The sequence below is a fragment of the Budorcas taxicolor genome, chromosome 2 (assembly GCF_023091745.1).
Source record: "Budorcas taxicolor isolate Tak-1 chromosome 2, Takin1.1, whole genome shotgun sequence".
NCBI classification, from domain to species: Eukaryota; Metazoa; Chordata; class Mammalia; order Artiodactyla; family Bovidae; genus Budorcas; species Budorcas taxicolor.
This window is the reverse complement of record NC_068911.1, coordinates 21,964,839-21,972,691: the sequence shown is the minus strand read 5'-3', so window position 1 is coordinate 21,972,691 and position 7,853 is coordinate 21,964,839. Positions and strand designations below refer to the sequence as shown.

Below are 7,853 nucleotides of genomic sequence, written 5' to 3'. Positions count from 1 at the left end.
AGAAAAGCAAGAGGCACTGGCCACAGAAATCAGGATAACAGAAACTTCTGGGGAGGGGGTGGCAGGAGTGGAGCTGATCAGAGGCCTACAGGGCATGAGGAGAACTGGCTGGTGGTGGTCCCCTCTTCAGCAGGGGCTCAAACACTGGTGTTTGCGCTCCTATTTTTAAAAACTGCATACATGTTCTATGCATATCTTTCTAGTGCAGGATTCTGCACATTTTTTAAAATCTCAGAAATCAAAATAGTGAGTGGGCAGCAACAAAGGTAGCACATGGATGTTCATAGCATCCTCGATCAACTCTGAATATTCATTGGAAGGACTGACGCTGAAGGTGAAGCACCCGTATTTTGGCCACGTGATGCAAAGAGCTGACTCATTAGAAAAGACCCTGATGCTGGGAAAGATGGAAGGGAAAAGGAGAAGAGGGTGGCAGAGGACGAGATGGTTAGATATCCTCACCAACTCAATGAAGGTGAATTTGAGCAAACTCCGGGAGACAGTGGAGGTCAGAGTTGTCTGGCACACCGCAGTCCATGGGGTCACTCAGTCGGACACGACTTAGCAATTCAACAACAGTAACAAAGCTATGTAGTGTTCCATGAAATGCCCCCAAGGACAATTATCTGCCTCTGTGCCTCCCTCCTCCACTGAGACAGCTCGGGAGATTGCCAGCGAGGCATCCCCAGGGTGTGTGTCATATGTGTGAAGTGACTTCAGTCTGGTCCAACTCTTTGCGACTGTATGGACAGTAGCCCACCTGGGGGGTTTCTCTGCCTGTGGGGTTCTCCAGACAAGAATACTGGAGTGGGTTGCCATGCCCTTCTCCAGGGGATTTTCCATACCCAGGGATCAAACCAGGGTCTCTTATGTCTCCTGCATTGGCAGGCATGTTCTTTACCACTAGCGCCACCTGGGAAGCCTTCCTCCAGGGTGGGTGTGCTGAAACGGCACCCCTGCCAGGCCCAGCTCTAGCCCGCGTTCTGGCCCACCTCCTACCTCCCAGAAAACCAGGAAATTGTTCCAGCTCTTTCTTTCCAGGGGCAGGACCAACCCAGGGTGGAAAAAGGGCGTTATCAGCAGGATTCCTGGGTGCTTTAATTGCAGGCTGAGGGCTGAAGGAGCCTCATTCATCGCGCACCCAGCTGGAGCTGGAAGGAGCCGGAGGAGGAGGTGGAATGGAAGCCAGTTGTTACCGGGCCTTCCCTTCCTTCAGGAACACTCCCGGAGCAATCTTCCCAGCCACATCCGCTCACATCTCCGGCCAGACCTGCAGGTGTTTGTTTGACAAATTCTATTTAACAGCTCTGCTTGTTGACCGACTACACATACTCAGGAATCTGACAGTTGTCTTTTGTTCCTTTAAAATAACATTAGCAAAAATACAGATTTGTATTCGTACAAAAGTAATAAAGATTGTGTAAGGAATTTGGCACAAGTTCTAAAAACCTAATTTACATTGGGTTGAGAAAATTTTGGCTCACCTGACTGGAAATGTGTTTTCAGCTTCAGGTACAGTTGGATCCAGAAACTCCAGTGATAAGATCAGAACCCTCACTTCCTGCCTCTCTGCGCTTTCCTTCATGTTAGCTCCATTCTCAGACACACTCCTGCTACAGAGTGGAAGTCCCACATATATGCTCCATCTCTCACACCCCCAAAAGGAAGAAAGCTTCTTTCTTACAACTCTTTAAAAAAAAAACCCAAAATTATTTAATGGTCTTGCATTGGACATACTTGAGTCTTGGGTCTTTTCTCAAACCAATCGCTGTAACCAAAGAGATGAAACACGATGATTGTCCAGGCCTGGATTGTGTTACTCCTGTATTAGAGGAGCAGCCTCCCTTCAAAAACTGTATTGAAAGAGAGTGGAGTAAGGACTGGGGTTGCTTGAGAACCACTACAGTGCTGCTGTCACAAGAAGGAAGAGTGTATACTGGTTCAGCACAAGCAATAAAAACCCACTATACACTGTGGAGGGCTTCCCTGGTGGCTCAGGCGGTAAAGCGTCTGCCTGCAATGCAGGAGACCTGGGTTCAATCCCCAGGTCAGGAAGATCCCCTGGAGAAGGAAATGGCAACCCACTCCAGTACTCTTGCCTGGAAAATTCCATGGATGGAGGAGCCTGTTAGGCTATAGTCCGTGGGATCACTAAGAGTTGGACACGACTGAGCGACTTCACTGGTTCATACACTGTGGAAAATTGGATCATTTCAGGAAAGCACAGACAGCAAACAGACAGCAGCCACTAACCCACCATGACAAGCTTCCTCCACAGATCCTCCAGGTATTCACTTCACGCGAGAGGGAACTCGGTCGAGCTGAGGATGATGCCTCAACCCAGCAACACAACAGTGATCCAAGTAAGAAGGTAAGGAAAGAGAAGGAGAGCAAAGGGAGCTTTGGCAAGACCAAAGCTGGTTATCCATGGTGCTGTCAGCCTCCAATGACCGGTACATACCCAGCTCCTCACCAGCCTTGGAACAAACTTCTGCCTCCTTCAGTAATGCCACTCACCTATCCACCCATCACCGATTCATTCATCCAGTTATCCATCTACTCATATATCCATCTATTTATCATCATCCACTTAGCTGCTAATTATCTTTCAAGCTCTGAAATCAGACTGGGCTTCTGAGAAATCACCATTCTGGACCACTGGGGCACCTCCATTTAGATGCAGGTCTTGTGGTGGGGAGCGGGGGCCTGGAGAAGGAAATGGCAACCCACTCCAGTATTCTTGCCTGGAGATTTCCATGGACAGAGAAACCCGGTAGGCTGCAGTCCATGGGGCTGAACAAAGAGTCAGATATGACTGAGTGACTGAGCAAGCAAACTGGGGGACCCACCCTTCATTACCCTGATGAACAATTTTTGGAAATGCACAGACTTTCAGAACACAACCAGAGCCAAGGGGGTGTCCTCATCACTTCTTCCTCCCAACAGCAGAGATGTCAGGAAAGAGGATGATTGGGGAGATCACTAGCTGGTTCTCCAGGTGGAAAATTGGATTTGGATTGCTGGGTCAAAGTTTGAGATCTTGCAAAAATGTTCTAGTCCCTCCTGAGTGATGGGTGTAGTTCAGGGGAACTAAGGGGAAACTATGGTTGCCCTGAGTCAGCTTGCCCCAGAGTTTTTTCACCAAGTCCAAGAAAAAGGAGAAAGAACAAGATCAGGACTTAGGATTGAGTTAACTTATGGCCACAGGAGGGCCCAGCACAGAGTCAGGTCAGGAGTCCATCTGTGCTCAGGATCAGTTGAGGGCCAGGTCCAGTCCAAGACTCGGCCTCTGGTCCGGCTGACCTCACTTTGCTCTCAGGCTTCAACAGAGGCTTTGCCTGCAGGCTTTTCTCAAGGTGGACTCACCTTTCCCTGGACCCTCTCTGCCACTTCCCTGCCCCTCCTTCTAGCCTTCTTCCTGTGAAGCTCTTGCACCTGATTTACACCATCACCCACGATGAGCTCTTATTCACATCCCACTGGAGACTTCAGCCCCTGATGCCCTGTTTTATTCCTCTTTTTTTTTAAAAAGCATTTATCTTTATGTATTTATTTAGCTGTGCTGGATCCTAGTTGTGACATGCAGGGTCTTTAGTTGCTGCATGTGGGATCCAGTTCCCTGACCAGGGATTGAACCTGGGCCCCCTGTGTTGGGAGCATGGAGTCTTAGCCACAGGACCACCAGGGAAGTCCTGCCTCATTTTCTTCTTGAATCTGTGTTTTCTCACTTGGGACAGATACCCCAGCTCAAAGAGCTACATAGGCTTCCCCAAAGGAGAGGGCGGGGGGCTATCTTGACTCATTTAAATGAAACGTGCAGATGCATCTAGCTTTGGGCGTGAATGGACTCTGCTGCTCAGTCTTGGGACTTCATCCACCCCTCTCCACTTCATCCATCCCCACTTCCCTGAGCAACTTGCTGCTTCTCAAGACCACCTCTCTCCACACAGTGGGAAGATGGCCTCTGACACCCACCCTCACCTCCCCAAGCCTATATTGGTTTGACAGCTCATTCATGTAAAAGAAAATGAGATTCTCCTTCCCCAGCTATACATATGCCAAACTCACCAAGGGACTCTGGTCCCACTTGGGCCATGTGCCTATTATCAAGTCCAAGCTCATTCTGCTCGCCACACGAGAGGCCAATGAAACTGAGACGAGGGGTTGAGGCAGAGAATACAACTTTATTCAGGGAGCTGGCTGACCAAGAAGATGTCAAGTTAGCGCCTCAAAATAACCATCTTATCAGGGTCTGGATGCCAGATTCTTTTTATAGAGAGATGGGTGGAGGGAGGTGAGAGAGCAAGGTAAACTGACTCTTTGTGACACCATGGACTGTAGCCCGCCAGGGTCCTCTGTCCATGAGACTTACCAAGCAAGAATACTGGAGTGGGTTGCCATTTCCTTCTCCAGGGGATCTTCCTGACCCAGGGATAGAACCTGAGTCTCTCGCATCTCCCGCACTGGCGAGCAGATTTTTTTACAACTAGCGCCACCTGGGAAGCCCTGAAGCAAAGTAAAAAGGCCATTAGTCTTGCAGACATCTTCTAGAATGGCAAGCCTCAGGCAGGGGATGTGCTAATAATCTCTTCCTTCCTGCTGTCTACAGGTGGACAGGGTTCTGAACAAAGGCATTTTAATTTAACAGTCTGATAGAGGGGCAGGAGTTTCTGAGGCCAGCCATTCTGTATGATTATAATAACAAAAGCAATGAAAAGCAAGTCAAAGAAACGGTCCCAACATGGAGCCAGAATTGGCTTTTTTTTTTTTTTTTTTTTTTTTGCAACATGCCCACCTCTGAACCAGTCACTATGGCTACAGGATGGTACACTCCAGTTGGCCACATGTGTGCACATACCCACCCCCAGTAAGCATGAGTTCCTTCAAACTCACATGGATCCCCAAAGGATGGTGACTGAGCAAACAAGCCTAGATCCTCACCTTGAGCAAAGTTGATGTGAAGAACTGACTCATTGGAAAAGACCCCACTGTTGGGAAAGATTGAAGGCAGGAGGGGACGACAGAGGATGAGGTGGTTGGATGGCATCACTGGCTCGATGGGCATGAGTTTGAGTAAGCTCTGGGAGTTGGTGATGGACAGGGAAGCCTGGCGTGCTGCAGTCCATGGGGTCGCAGAGTTGGACACGACTGAGCAACTGAACTGAACTGAACAGATGGTAATAGTGGTTAATTCACACAATGCTTCTCAAATTCTGACATGCCAATGATTCACTTGGGGATCATATTTAAAATGCAGATGCTAATTTCTTAGGTCTGGAGTGAGGTGTGCTATACTAACCAGCTCCCAGCTGAGGCTAATGCTGCCAGTCGTCAGAGCATATTTTAAGCAGCCAGAGCTTAGTCATCTTTTACTTCGGTGTTCCTCCAACTTCCCTTCAGGGAAAAGCCACCTGGGGTCACTTGTTAAATGAAAAGGTTTTCAAGTCTCTTTCCTGGTTTGGGTTGGAGGCACAGAGACTTGGATTCTAGCACGTTCCAAGTGACCCTTATCTCCCGGGACGCTTGGGAAATACTGCTATCTCATGGTTGCCTGGTCGCATGACGCACTTTGGCTTCCAGACCTTCTCTGTCATCCACAAGCTCCACATTTTCCCCACCCCTCCTCAGGTGAGCTGGCTCCTACCTCCCAAAGAAACCCACATCAGCATTTTTGGGCTTCCCTTGTGACTCAGCTGGTAAAGAATCCGCCTGCCATGAGGGAGACCTGGGTTCGATCCCTGGGTTGGGAAGATCCCCTGGAGAAGGGAAAGACTACCCACTCCAGTGTTCTGGCCTGGAGAATTCCATGAACTGTATAGTCCACAGGTTCACAAAGAGTTAGACATGACTGAGTGACTTTCACTTCACTTCACTTCGGTCTTGGAGAAAGAGGCACCCCATCCTAAGGTCCCACCTGCCTTCCTCAGGCCCCTTGTTCGATTACAGCTTTCTTCATGCTCATCTTCATCTTCTGCAGTCTCCTGGGCCCTTCTTGGCCTGTGAAAACTCTCCTATCCTAAAATTCCACTCCTGTAATACCCTACCTCCCTCCTCCCTTCATCACCAAGCTTTGTTTTTCGGTCGTGTCTACATTCTACAATGTGATCATAGTAGAAAAAGTGATCTTTGTTTTTTAATATATTTACTGAGCAACCTAGATAGCATATTCAAAAGCAGAGACATTACTTTGCCGACTAAGGTCCGTCTAGTCAAGGCTATGGTTTTCCAGTAGTCATGTATGGATGTGAGAGTTGGACTGTGAAGAAGGCTGAGCGCTGAAGAATTGATGCTTTTGAACTGTGGTGTTGGAGAAGACTCTTGAGAGTCCCTTGGACTGCAAGGAGATCCAACCAGTCCATTCTGAAGGAGATCAGCCCTGGGATTTCTTTGGAGGGAATGATGCTGAAGCTGAAACTCCAGTACTTTGGCCACCTCATGCAAAGAGTTGACTCATTGGAGAAGACTTTGATGCTGGGAGGGATTGGGGGCAGGAGGAGAAGGGGATGACCAAGGATGAAATGGCTGGATGGCATCACTGACTCGACGGACACAACTCTGAGTGAACTCCGGGAGTTGGTGATGGACAGGGAGGCCTGATGTGCTGTGATTCATGGGGTCGCAAAGACTCGGACACGACTGAGTGACTGAACTGAACTGAACTCTTCTTTTAACTGCCCTGGGTCTCTGTTGCTGTGCCCAGGCTTTCTCTAGGTGTGGAGAGCGGGGGCTTCTCTCTAGTTGTGGTGCACGGGCTTCTCACTGCAGGGGCTTCTTTCATTCCAGGGCACAGGCCGTGGGCATGTAGAATCTTCCCAGACCAGGGATTGAACCCATGTCCCCTGCATTGGCAGGTGATTCTTAACCACTCACCATAAGGGAAGTCCTGAAAAAGTGACATTTTTAGTTAACTAAATTTATTTTAAAAACTTTTAAAAAGCTTTTTTATTTTGAAATCATTTTAGATTTACAAGTGAGCCACAAAAAAATAGCACAGAGAGTTCCCATGTACCCTTCATCCAATTTCCCCTAACGTGAGCTTCTTAGTGAACGCATTGAGTGCATTGGTCAAAACTTGGAAATTGATGTTGGTTTACTACTATGAACCAGACTACAAACTTTGATTTCACTAGTTTTCCCACTGATGTCCAAAAAGTATATATTTTTAATTATACAAAGCTTACAATTTATCATTTTTTAATTAAAAATATAAAAAGAAAAAATTCATAGTCACCAAAAACCACCATCCAGACACGACAGTTAACATTTTATTGTTTCTCCTAGCGTACTTTACCCATATAAATCCAGTTTTCACGAACATTTGCTCATTCTGCCTTGCTGTGGGCTTTTTCCCATTAAACACTATATTGTAAATGGTCTTCCATGTTTAGCTCCAGATCATAATTTTTATTTTTATTAAAATTTTTATTTTAAATTTTTGGTAGGCAATGAAGTTACATGGTTCTAAATTCAAAAGACAGAAAGGGTATTTAGCATGTACCCATATAGATTTAGCAAATCTCCCATAGGACTTCCCTGGCCATCCAGTGGTTAAGAGGCCACCTTCCAGTGCAGGAGAAGCAGGTTCAATCCCTGATCTGGGAACTTAGATCCCCATGTGCCGCAGGACTATAAGCCCACAAGTGGCAACTACTGAGCCCTCGAGCTACAGCTAGAGGGTCAGCGTGCAGCAATGAAGATCCGGCATGCCGCAACGAAGGCCCAGTGCAGCCAAAGAGGTTAATTTTAATAAATAAATCTCCCTGTCACCCCCACTTCCTGCTCACCCAGTTCCTTCTTCTCCCAAATTATTATGCAGATCAAAAAAATGTCAAAGGCTGAAAGCAAATTCTAGG

General features: G+C 47.5%; 1 non-coding gene across 1 annotated transcript; it reads left to right on the top strand.

Annotated features, from left to right (window-relative positions):
• The first annotated feature begins 1,983 nt into the window (after positions 1-1,983).
• TRNAC-GCA (transfer RNA cysteine (anticodon GCA)) lies at positions 1,984-2,056 on the top strand. Its single transcript has one exon. It is a non-coding gene; the product is annotated as a tRNA-Cys (tRNA).
• The last annotated feature ends 5,797 nt before the right edge of the window (positions 2,057-7,853 follow it).